The sequence below is a fragment of the Parus major genome, chromosome 13 (genome assembly GCF_001522545.3).
Source record: "Parus major isolate Abel chromosome 13, Parus_major1.1, whole genome shotgun sequence".
Classification (NCBI taxonomy): Eukaryota; Metazoa; Chordata; class Aves; order Passeriformes; family Paridae; genus Parus; species Parus major.
This window is the reverse complement of record NC_031782.1, coordinates 2,736,200-2,748,586: the sequence shown is the minus strand read 5'-3', so window position 1 is coordinate 2,748,586 and position 12,387 is coordinate 2,736,200. Positions and strand designations below refer to the sequence as shown.

General features: G+C 45.9%; 1 long non-coding RNA gene across 1 annotated transcript; it reads left to right on the top strand.

Moving 5' to 3' along the window:
- The first annotated feature begins 2,656 nt into the window (after positions 1–2,656).
- Positions 2,657–8,337, top strand: LOC117245111. The gene is made up of 3 exons (XR_004499344.1): positions 2,657–2,782; positions 4,453–4,595; positions 8,047–8,337. It is a non-coding gene; the product is annotated as an uncharacterized LOC117245111 (long non-coding RNA).
- The last annotated feature ends 4,050 nt before the right edge of the window (positions 8,338–12,387 follow it).

Sequence of the window (12,387 nt, the reverse complement as noted above, 5' to 3'; positions counted from 1 at the left end):
AGGAGGAGAGGGAACGGCCTCAGGCTGGGCCAGGGGAGGCTCAGGGTGGACAGCAGCAGGAATTTCCCCATGGAAAGGGAGCTCAGGCACTGGAAGTGCCCAGGGAGGGTTGGATCCCATCCCTGGAGGTGGCACTCAGAGCTCTGGGCTGGGGACAAGCTGGGGATGGGGCACAGGATGTACTCAATAATCTTGGAGGTCTTTTCCAGTCCAAATGATCCTGTGATTTAAAACGAAGTTCTTCTGGCCAGATAATGTATTTGCTCCTTTTCATCCAAAGGGAGAAGCAGGTGGGAACTGCTGAGCACCCCCAGCAAGCACAGCCAGGGCTGTTTGCCATCCTGGCACAGCCCTTGGGTGTCCTGGTGCCTGCTGAAGGATGTTTGAGAAAAGCAGGAGGGTTGCTGAGGCCGGGCCAAGCCTGGCCTGTTTGCACCTTGGTTTTTTTTTTGGCCCAAGAAAGAAGAAAGACCCCCAGGTTTCAGTCCAGGGCCCATTCCAGGAGCTCTGAGCTGCCCTCTGCAATCCTCTCCTTCACTCTCCCGACAGTATAAGCAGCAAGTCTGGGTTAAGTACCTAAAGAGAGATGGCAAAAACACTAAAAACACTCCCCCTGCATCTCCTTTCAATGCCCTTGAGCCAAAACGTTCCTGAGATTTAATCTAAACTGAAATAAAGCCTAGCTGTGCGATGCTATAAAACAAACGTGGCAGCTCTTTGACAAGACTAACAATAGGTCAGGCTTATTTGTAGAGAGGGAATGCTAACATTAGCTCGAGTCTGCAATAAACTTCTTTATAAACAGCTACTTTTCCAAACTGATTGCGTTTGAAATGCTGCAAGTTCACTTGACCTCCGTCCTCTTTGGGGTTAAGTACATCCTTGGGCTAGAGTTTAACGCAGCACTTTGGGAATATAAAGACTTAGGGTGCCTTTGGCCTTTCTACCAGCCCCATAATCTGCTTACAAGCTCGTCCTGAACTCTGACCCTTTGGAAAAACGTTTGCTCCACTTCAGCAGGGACGTTCTGGCTCTGCCCTGTGAGAGCCAGAGCGATGGGAGAACGTGCTGACTTTGGGAATTTAAGGAAACAGAGAAGGGCAGCAGGGTTTTGCCTGGCTGCAGGAGCTCTGATTCCCCCTCACTCCTTAGGAGATATGATCAGTGACCCACAAACCCTACAGTGGGCAGTGGTTCTGCTCCAGCAGGGCACAGAGGCTCAGCCCCCTGCTCTGACGGGAACCAAAAGCTCCGAGTGAGACCCCAAGATAAAGCTGAATTTCCCAGCAGACAGCACAGCACATCTGCCTCCCCCCTGCCCCTCAGACTGGCATTCATCCTGTTCTCCACCTGCCTGCACCTGGTGTGGCACAGGAAACCCATCCCAGCTTTCTCTGTGCTGCAGAGGGAGGCATTTCTGTGGGAAATGGAAAACTTCTCTCAGCTTCTGTCTGAATGCAGAGGGGGTGTTGGTCATCTCTGCTCCCTCCATCCATCAGCACCAAGGGCTCGTGCCATGGGCTGGAACATTCCCCATTTTGCAGGGGAATGGGTTTCACTGCTAGGCTGGCGCTGGAATGGATGCTCTCCTAGGAGCTGGAGATGAATAAACAAGGATTTCTGAGAGATTGGAGTTTATTTTCCACAGGTTTTTTGTTGCCAGGGATTCCCACCCCGTTTTCTCCAGCAAGGACTGCATTTCAGCTTGTTACTTGTAATAGAGGTCCTGAGGCCCTGAGGCTGCCCAGACTGTATTCCCAACTCTCACACACTTTTGTATCCAAATACCACCGGAATGACAAAAGCCAGGGAGCATTCCTGAGACAGCCTTTGTGCCATGACTACAGGCTGAGCTCAAGAACGTCAGAAACCTGAGCATGGGGCCTGCTGCCTCCTCCATCTCAGCTGCCTCCCGTGCAGAGCATGTCATCCTCGCCACGAGTGATGTGATTGAAGAGAGAAAAGTGTAAAACAACTTCATAATCACCCTTATTTATTTTTATTCCTGCATGGCTTGGGAGCACTTACCACGGACGCTTACTCCACAGAAGGCCTTTGCCCACGAGGCTTTACAGGCTGAGTTGTCCCATTCCATTACTAAAATCCCTCTTGACCTCTGGGCTGAAGAATTCGATACAGATTCTTCTGGGAGATTAAAATTTGGAAAGCCACAGCCCTGTTGTTACAGCTGGAGTTAGCTACAGCTCCACTTCAGACCACTTTTGTTTTCCATAGCATTTGATTTCTCTCCCCTCCTTTCTCTATCGCAGCCAGGGCAGAGCTCACAGAGGGTAAACACTGCCTGGATGGAGCTCACTGGGGAAAGCAATGATCAAAACCCCAGAGGATTTCCCCACAGAAAGGCCACAGCAATATTTCAACCACCACCAAGTGCAGTGCTTATTGCAGTTTTTTCTCTGTGCTGAGTTTGCATGGCGAGATTTTGGGATCTTTTTGTCTTCCCTGGGAGGGCAATTGCTCAGTGAGCTCTCCCTGGACTTATCTTGATTTTTTATTACATTTTCTCTCCCCTGCCCATCTCAGGAGGGGAGTGTCAGAGCAGCTTTGGTGGACATTGGCATCCAGAGGGTCAAGCACCACATTCCCACTTATTCCTAAATTAACAAACATTATTTTTGACACATCCTTTAGGAAATCTCCACGTTATAACTCCCTCCCATGTGGATAAAAACAGATCTGTGATGGTGGAAATTCACACTGGATGCACTGGGACCTCTGAGTTGCTCAACCCAACATTCCTGACAGGTGAATCCTTGCACAGGTAAAAAATATTTGAGATGATCTGCATCAAAAATCCATCCAATTCCATCTACCCTGCTCTAAGTCCATGGACAATCTGGAATATTGGGAACAGGGACAATATGCATGGGAATTCCCAGACAGAATTCTGTATTCAGTGTTTGTGGTATAAACCTGTGCAGAAGACACAAAATTAGCATTTAAAAACCCAAGACAAAATCACTTCCAGATGGAAAAAAATTGGTATTCCACCCATAAATTAGCTGCCAGATCCATCCGTTGTTTTGCATCCCTCTCTGTTAAGTGTATCTGACAAGACAATATATAAAATAAAGTAAAATAAATGTATTCCATAATCTGCCTGCACCTCCCTCTTTTACAGGAGATGGCCTCCAGGAGTTTGGGTGTGCCCAGGAAAAATAAAGAGAGAAAAATCCTTCATTACTCTGTATCAAAAGGGTCTAGAGCACCCTTTTCTTTTTTTTTAAGGATGGCAGACATACAAATAATGTATAATAATTCCTATTAATTCTTCTCCTATGGCAGAACAATTCCATCTCATTGGTATCACAAAAAGCAGCAGTGGTTCCATTCCAAGCCTCAGCTTCTCATTTATCTCATTTGGTGGCTGGTGAAGATAATTTTGAGACGAAGCCGTGCTGGCCAAACTCAGCAGAGACAACTTTCCACCAGGACCCAAAGGCTAAATATTTCCACTGATTTCCACAAGAAACAGCTCTTTATGAGGCCCAGAGCATTCACTTTGCAAGAGCAATGGTGGAAACATTTTCAGTTGCTCAGGATCTCTGCCAGAAGCCCGTGATGGACAGGTCCCAGCAGTGTCTCTGGTCTGACTTGGCTTCCTTTGGCTGCCACCAGCCCATTTTCATTTGTCTTCATTTGGGTTTGGCTACAGTGCAAAATTCTACATCTTTTCCAAACCTCCTGCATCTCACAAAAGAAGCAGACGTTTTCCTCAAATAGACTCTTGTACAAGGAGAAATGTCAGTATGGTTTTAGAAATGACCCATTAATGTCTTTTCAAGTAAAATCCTCACATTCTTTTCAATTACACTCCCAATCCGTCTCATTTGTTGCTTGCAAACCTTTCTATGAGCTGCTGCTGAGTGAAGAATATCTGGGAAATACACCCTGAGAACCTTCTATGGCTGCTTGAGTGGAGTTCATGCTCTACTGCAGTTTAGTTTTGACATTTCTTTTTCCATTTTCTGTCTGCCACTGCTTGATCAGAAATAACTTCATTTTTCATCATGAACAACAACTATCCAACAGCAGAAATATACATTAGGTATAATCCTGGTAGAATAATAGTGGAAATATATGTTAGTTAGAATACTAGAAGCAAACCAGTGGAGAAATATCCCTGCCCACAAGATTTAAGCAATTCTGGGAACTGAACACATTTGTAAAAAGTCAAGGTCTAGGAAATGTTAGTTCATAATCATCAAGACAGGACCAACAAGGAAGTTGTGTGATACCAACTGGTGAGAAATGCTTTGCTGGATCTCTGAAAACACAGAAGTCACATCAAAGCTGCAGGAATCTCCTCTCCTGGCTCTTAGTGACTTTATTTTGTATTACAAAGAGTGGGAAAAGAATTCTGCCCAATCCCCGTTGATGCCACCACGAGCACTTTGCAGCACATAAGTTCATTTTTCCCTTTATTTGCAGCTGTTTTGGTGAAACACAAGCCACCAGGAGAAGAAGTTTTTCTTGCTGAGCCCCAAATCACCCCACAGGGACCACACCACACCACGTAAGATCCACCATCCCATTCCCAAGGCTGACTGCGGGGCCGTGGTGTCTCCTGCCTGGTAAATATCTAAATTACTGAAACAATTTGGAATATCTCAGATGTAGCTGCTCAATTAATCTTCCAGGATTGTCAGACCAGCCTGTGGCAGAACATCTTTGGCACCAAATTTGTCGAAAGCGACAGGGCTTTGTTTCCAAGAGTCAGGAAGGAGAACACGTTAGCAACAACAAAAGGTGAAATATCAAAGGTTCTCTCGAGTTAGCAGCTTTAAAGCTTTCTCATAAAACCATCCTGTGACCCTCCAGACAAAATGGTGATGTTTCAATCATGTCATTACCTGAGGCAGATTACAATTTCTTTAATTATTCTTCCCCTCTGCTTTCAAAAGGTTTGTTTTCAAGTGGGAGGAGAAGAGGCTGAATAGTGGAAAGGGCGTGTGCAGCTGTACCATGAAAAGTACATTTCAATACACATAAATACACCCAAAAGCTTTCTAAATGTTGCAACATCCCAGACACCGCTGCTCCCGAGCAGAGCATGAAAGAAGAACAACCCTAAATCAGATAAATCCCACAGTAAATCAGGTTCAGGAGAGAGGAGAGGGGAGCAGACTCTGCTTTAGTCGAGTGCTGGGAGTCAAAAGCAGGGAGTGGGGTGGGAACCAGTTTTCCTGTTCCCTGCTGGCACGGAGCTGTCCCTGGAGGGCCCTGCTGGCTCTCACCCTGGGTGGGAAGGGGAGACACATCCAAACCCTCCTGTCTGAGCCTCGTTTTCTCCCTTTTGTGGTGAAGCTAATTCCTAAAAGCAGGAGTTATTCCTGGTCAGATGGGCTGCTCATTTCCATGAAAGTTTTGGGTTCAGGAAACCAGCAGCTTCTCATGAAAAGCACCCTAAAATCCCCAAGTCAATAAACCTCCAGCGGCAGCCAGGAAACATTTCTGTTTCTTCTCCTTCTCTGGCATTGGGATCTCCAGCGAGTTCATTTAATTGTCCTTGGGTTTCCCCAGTGATAAAAAGCAAGTAAGAACAACAATAACATTCACTTATTTCTTTGAGGTCCTGGAGAAAACTCACTCTGAAAATTAACATAATTTCCCTGACATTTTCTGCTATTTAGGTTGGGTTTTTCCTTGCAGAAAGGTTAACTGGGGTTGCAAGCACCAGCTCTGACCCAAACTCAGCAGAACATTGCCCAAGTTGCAGCAGGAGAGGGTCAGGCTGGACATCAGGAAGAGTTTCTTCATGGAAAGAGGTGTTAAACATTGGGAGAGGCTGCCCAGGAGTCTGGGGAATCTGGAGGTGTCCAGGGAAGGCCGGGGTGTGGCACTCAGTGCTCTGGGCTGGGGACAAGGTGGGGATAAGCCACAGGCCAGATTTGATGGCCTTGGAGGCCTTTTCCAACCTCAGGGATCCTGGGATCTTTATTTGCTGATTAATAAAGCCTTGCCCAGGTCCCAGGGCACTGCTGGGCTCTGACAGGTGCTCAGCACAGAGCGAGGAACACACGGTTCCCTTCAGGGCTTCTGCTCCCAAAATGAGGTGTTTATAAAACCTCTCAGTGGGGACACACCAGGGGCTTTGTCATAACAGGTATTTCTTTATAAAAAGAGCAGAGAGCCCTTTTTGTGAACGTGGAAACACCATCTTTAAAGCCTCAGCCACGTGAGGGATGCTGCTGCTCTGCATCACTCCACAGCTGGAAGCACCACCAGGGCTGGGCTGTGCTCACACGGGGACAGCAGGAGGAATTATCCACCAGGAGCACACAGCCACGAGCTTTAATAGCTCCCAGCTGTTCTCTGAGGGGCAGAAATTACTTTATTCCCAGTTTATTGAAGTATAACAGAGGCCTAAATCCTCCAAGGTATTAGGAGTTAAGGCAGGTTGAACTCGGCTGCAGTCGGGCACGCACGTGCTGGGTGAGCCAAGCAGCACAAGGAGCAGAAAACCAGATTTTGGCCCTGTTTTTGCCTCTCTTGAGCATGTTCTCTGCCTAGCTAGTGCTTGGGGTCCTGGGCTTAGGGCTAGGGAGCTCCTGAGCCAGCATTCCACAGGGAAATGTGTTTATATTTCTGCACAGAATGTAGAGGAATAAGGAGGAAATTCTGCTTTTCATCACATTTTGAATTACCTCTTGCAAGTGTCCTCACTTTGGGTTATCACAGGGGAGGTTCAGAAGACCTGGAAAAAGAACAGGGATGAAAAACATCAGAGCAAAGAGCTGAGGGGTTGATTCCTGGGCAAGGTGAGCTGTAAGTTTGGGTCAGGAGTGATGCCTTAAGGGCAAGAAGTGGAGGCAAAGGTTACTGGAGCAGCCAAGGAGGTGCAATCCTGTGCCCAGAGATGGACCTGGGCACCCACTGATCATCAGAAAGGGGACAGGGTGGCCTCGTTTGCCAAAATAGCAGCAGCAGATTAATGAAAAAAAGGGATTTGTCTGGGAGAATACAAAGAAATCCACGTTTGGCTGTGATGCCTCAGAGGAACATTAAATGTTTGCAACTCTGAGATGGGCTCAGGATGCAGAGGACCTCTTGTGCCAGATGGGAGAAGGGAGCTGGATGTAAAGTGGCTTGTCCATCTTCATCTCCTGACAGTCTGTGTCATATCCTTCTCAATCCAGGAAGGAAAGAAGGAGACAGGATCCCAGGAAACCTCTTCTCAGGGTGGTTAGGTTCAAAGTTCAATGGGATATTTTTTTTCCTTTTCTTTTCTCTTCTCTTCTTTTCTTTTTTTTTTTTTTTTTTTTTATTTTTAATTTATTTTTTCTTTTCCCTCTTGGCGTGTGACTTTTTCATGTTGAACTAAGGGGGTCTAATGAATGGAAAACTGAAATTGGAGGATTTTCATTATTTAAGGAAATTAACCCCATTTAAAGGAAATGAGTGTTCAGAGGCAGAAAGGAAAGTCATAATTTAAATTATATCAGAAGCTGGTTTTCCTTATGTAACATATTATTAAACAGTGGGGAAAAGCTTTCACTAGGCAGCCTCAGGGAGCACTCAGCAACTATAAAGAGGGTTCACATGCATGGCTCTAATATGTTAATAAATTATGCTAATTACAAGCAAGGGATTAGAGAAGGGGAAATCAAATAATGGTGCAGTAACTGGGCCTCTTTCAACTTAATTTGCAACATTGCCTGTCTGGGCTCCTCGTGGAGTTACGGGGTTTGTTTGTTCCTTTCAAAGACTCTGAGCCCCTCTTTGGTGTGTGGGAAGAGCGGTGCTGTCACCCCCAGAGACAAATCAACAAATGAAGTGTCAGAGGAGCAAAAGTGAGAATGGTCCCTGTCCCCGAGGAGATCCCAGGGGCTGGGAAGAGCCAGCGCAGCTCCTGCTGCTTTTGCACGGTGCCAGCCTGGAAACCTGGGTGAAAAATGCTGGGAAATGGAATGGGCTGGGTCAGGGTCCTGCCTTAGAGGACCTTTGAGAAGTCCTGGATCTTCTCCGGGCTGCTGGAGGGGAGTGTGTGCCCTCAGTGCTAACCTTTTTCCCTTTGCTTCACAGGAAGAAATTCCCACATTTCACCTGGATGCTCCTTCTCCTCAAGAAGCAACATTTCTTTTCTTATTTGGAATTGGAGCCATTCCTTGCCTGGGGGCTCCTTTATTTCATTGGGAGAAACATTTTGAGTGACTTCTCAGTGGGTTTTGGATGACTGATGTCAATTTTTTGATGGACACCTTCCCCTGCTGATGGAGTTTTCCCCCTTTTTTTATCCTTCATATGAAGTGGTTTGACAACTCTGTTCACCTCTTCCTTTGTGATTTGCTGAAATTTATGACAGGAGGAATTGGAACAAATTAGAACAAATAAAAAAGTTAAAGTAAAACAGTTTTATTTGTAGATTTGTTGTTAATTCAGGATGCAGAATCCCATTGTCCATCACATTCTGGCTACAGCTGGATGTCCTTCAGATAAGGGTGGAGGTCAGAAGGAGAAAAAGTTGAGTGTGCTAAGGAAGGATTGGTACAGGGATGGGAAAAGCTCTCTCTGCAGTGTGCAAAGTGCTCCCCAACAGCTCAGATCCGACTGGGAAGAGCTGATGGAAATAGACACAAATGAACATTCACAAGCCCCAATTTTCTCATTAAAAAATACAGAGAGTTGAAAAAAATAGTCCTAACCCGACTGTGTTTACTGCCTTTAATAAGACACTGCCTTTTACCCTTAGGAAAAGGACAAGTATTCATTTTCATAAATTCCTTTTTAATGGTTTTTTCCTTCTTTTTCCTCTTTTTTTTTTTTTTTTCATTCGTTTTTTCTCCTCTTCTCTCTCTTTTTCCCCTCCATCAGCAAGGGGGGTGGTGAAAGAAAACAGAGACAAGCCAGATGCCTTTCAGTGCTTTGATCAGTTCCTCTGCAGACAGCCAGGCTGCCTCCTAGCACCTCTTTAACTACAGCTTGCCAGTAAGAAAATGAGCTGTTTTAACTCTGCAATTACAGTGCCTGCTGAATGCCTGTCATCACAGCAATAGGAACCTGATCTGAACTGTATATCCACTGGAGAGAGAATTACAGCAACCAGGGCAGAAAGTTAAATACCCCCTGTGGCGCTGAGACTCATATAAACGAAAAAAGTCCCCATCCCAGGCCTTCTCTGCTGGTGTAAATACATAAAACTCCGACAATCCCACTCAGAGCTGCTCAGGAGAGGCAGAGAACAGCGAGCTTTAGGGTGGTGCCATCCTGGTTTTTACAGATGTTCTTGGGAATGATGGCTATGAATGCCCACAAGAGGCTGGTGAGGGAAGGGGAGGCATAAATGGGGTGAAAAATCAATGTATTGTGCAGGGGCTGCTGCTCTGTCCGTGGCACAAACAGCATCTGTGGAGCCGAGTCAGGGGGCAATTTTCCCTTCACCAGCAGCCCTGCCTTGCTCTGCTGTCAGCACAAAAACGTGGCTGAAATGGGTCCTGTCCCTGTTTGAAAATTGGGGTGAGTCCCCAAATCCGCTGTGATTTCCTCCTCCCCGGAGGCTCAGCTTTAATCAGCACATCGGCCTCCCCCGGGGCACACAGAGACTTGTTTGAACCCCTGAGAATATTGTATAATCCTATTGTGTGCATTCATTTTCCAGCCACCCTCTCTTAAATTATACAAATCCAAAAAAAAAAATAAAAACTCTGCCTATTTGCATTCATGGGCATTTAATGTGCTGGCACTTCTTTGGGAAATATGCAAACCAATTGCAATCCGGGGCTGATCCAATGCATACTTAATCAGGCAGCCCTGAATTAGACCTTTGCAAGATTTAATTTTTTGCAGCTTGCTTCATTTACACGTTGTTTCATTTACCTGGAAAATAAGTGGGTAGCAGGCGCTTCTTCAAGGCTCCTTCCATCAAAACAAATGATCTGCCCATCAGGAGAATCTTGAGGTTAGAATTATACAGCTTAAACTTGAATATGTGGGAAAAGATGGATTATAAGTAGACAACTCAAGCCAGAATGTTATTAATTGGTTAATGGCTATTTTATGGAAGTATTTTCCCATGGATCACAGCCTGTTAGAGGAATAAAATTAGATAACTACTCCTCTAGTGCACGGGATAAAGGCCTAAGAATTCAATCTTATGGGCTTTGTGTCTAATTCTTTCAACATGTATTTTTATTGGGGTGATTTTAATACCTGCATGCTCAGCTCTCTGTTTATTCTGAGACGGGTGTTCCCATCCTCGGTTATCTCGGGCTGAGTTAGGAGCACTAATTGCCTCCTGTTATGTTTACAAACATCAGGACAATGTTTTCACACCGAATTGGCAGCGCACAAGTGCCTCCCTCTGCTCCTGGCCACTGCCAGGGGTGGCTTTGAACCTCCAAGGGGCCCCGAGATCCAAAAAACAACAGGATTTTGGAGAGAGCTGCTTGGGGAGCTGTGTTTTATTTGCTCTGGGTGAAGCAGAAATCCCTTTATTAGACCCTAGAGGCCAATGGTCAGTGCCAGCCCGTGGGCTCCCAGCAGGGTGAACACATCCCTGGAGTGTTCACTGGCTCTGGAGCTGCTCCAGCTGCCCAGGACGGTGCTCAGGGTGTAGATGTGTCCTAGAGCAGCCTCTGGGCACTGCTGTGCCAACCTGCACTGAGAAAAACTCCTGAGAAACCTGGTTTTATAACTAATTCCCTGTCCCAGCTTTCTCAGCATGGCTGGCTCTGTGAAAAGCCACATCCTCATCCCCAATTCCCAATGAGCACCGAGGGTCCTCAATCCCATCCCTGGTTCAGTTCAGACCTTCAACTACTTAAATTCCCTCTGTTTTCACCCTGTGCTGACTAGGAGGGTGGAAAATCACTTTTCTCATGGTTTCAGCCCCACCTCAGGCTGCTCTTTGAGCTGAACCCCCCTGGAGCAGGGCCATGGGCTGGGTACACCCTGCACATGTTGGGTTGCTCGGTGTTCTCCTGATCCAGAGGGATCCAGCTGTTGCCAGCTGTTCCCTGGTGCCAGGATCTCTCTCCTCGCTCACCTGTGGATGTCCCTGGCACTGCTGAGGAGAACAAGCCCAAGGGAAGCCGGCAGCTCTTGCTGCAGACTCAAGCTCCCTCTGCTGAGGAAAACCAGAATTTAATCAGCAGTGGTTGAGTCGGACCTGACTCGTTTCGGTGTCAGATTAAGCGATAACCTAAAGCCCTTAATGATCTTCACGGCACAGGAGGAAGGAGAGCGATCCCCTTGTAAAAATCCAGCTCAATTAAATCTCCCCACGCCCTCGCAGTCTGGCTGCTGTGGGATGTGGGGTTTGGGGCCATTGGTGTAGAACACCACAAGTCTTTTTTGTACAATTCTAATGACACGGGACTCTGCTCATCATCTGCAAAAACAACCCTTCAAGAGGACCAGTGGCAAGTCACCCACGGATTGCTGCCATATGGGATAATGCACAGCCTAAATATTTACAAGGCTCTGCTGTCTTTCAAGAAACCACATGTATTTACAGACGGCACTGAAGGCAAAACTGAGCCAATAATATCTCATCCTTATATTAGACCATTAAAATGCTGTGGCTGAAGCTGTTTCCTTGCTGAGTTGATGGGTCCTGATGTATTTATCCTGCATAATTCATCTGCTGTGGGGTGTAGAAATGTGATGCAGAGATTTATTCTTCCAATAGCTGTGGGTTATTGTGGGCATCTCAGGCAGAATTCATTTGTCCTATCACAAATGTCTGGGAGTGAGACACCAAAAGCTGAACTATTGTCCCTTTGCAGGGGAGATCTCCACAAAATAAACTTTTTAAATGCCTTTTATTTGTTATTAAGAGGCTATAGAAGCAGACACAATTGATCAGGCAGTTTAAATATTAGCCTGCTTGGGAATTTGAAATCAGATCAGAGCAGCTGATTGTGTTATATCATGTTCTTCCCTGAAAGCAAATGTTTTCCTAAGAAAGGGATCTCAAAGATGTCTATAAAGGCACTGGAGAGACTCCTGACTCTCCTGTAATTTTCAGCATCAATAATTTGTCTAATTTATTTTTGATGTTTCACTTCTGGGTTTAAGTTCTTCAGAGGAATCAGACCTCCAAAAAGATTGAACCTGAAAACAGAATTTTGCAATTCTGTTTTCATTCTGTGCTGTTTTTTGGTGAATAATGGATTAGAGAATAGGAAAAATAATTTCTTTGATTGCACTTCAAGTGGAGCCAGGATGGTTTGGATGGTGGCGACAAGGCTCTGAGAATGTGACAGTGTTTTCATGGTTGCATCCATTACAGGAATTCTATTTTTTCCTGATTGCTGGCTGCTTTTGCTGTATAATTTGCACTTTACAGCTTCAAGGCATGATTTCCCCTGCCTGCATGATGTGTGAAAATAAAGGAGCATCTCCACTCTCAGGGGGACATGAGTG